The following is a 258-nucleotide window of genomic DNA, read 5'->3' on the forward strand; positions in this document are numbered from 1 at the left end:
AAGGAGGAGGAGGAGGAGGAGGAGGAAGGCGGGAGTCAGCCCGCTAAGCCGGGCGGGATGGATAAGTACGACGACCTGGGTCTGGAAGCCAGCAAGTTCATCGAAGACCTCAACATGTACGAGGCCTCCAAGGACGGTCTCTTTCGGGTGGACAAAGCTGCCGGCAACAACCCCGAGTTCGAGGAGACCAGGCGGGTCTTCGCCACCAAAATGGCCAAGATCCACCTCCAGCAGCAGCAGCAGCAGGAGCAGGAGGAG

This window comes from Aptenodytes forsteri, unplaced genomic scaffold (genome assembly GCF_000699145.1).
Source record: "Aptenodytes forsteri isolate BGI_AS27 unplaced genomic scaffold, ASM69914v1 Scaffold426, whole genome shotgun sequence".
Classification (NCBI taxonomy): Eukaryota; Metazoa; Chordata; class Aves; order Sphenisciformes; family Spheniscidae; genus Aptenodytes; species Aptenodytes forsteri.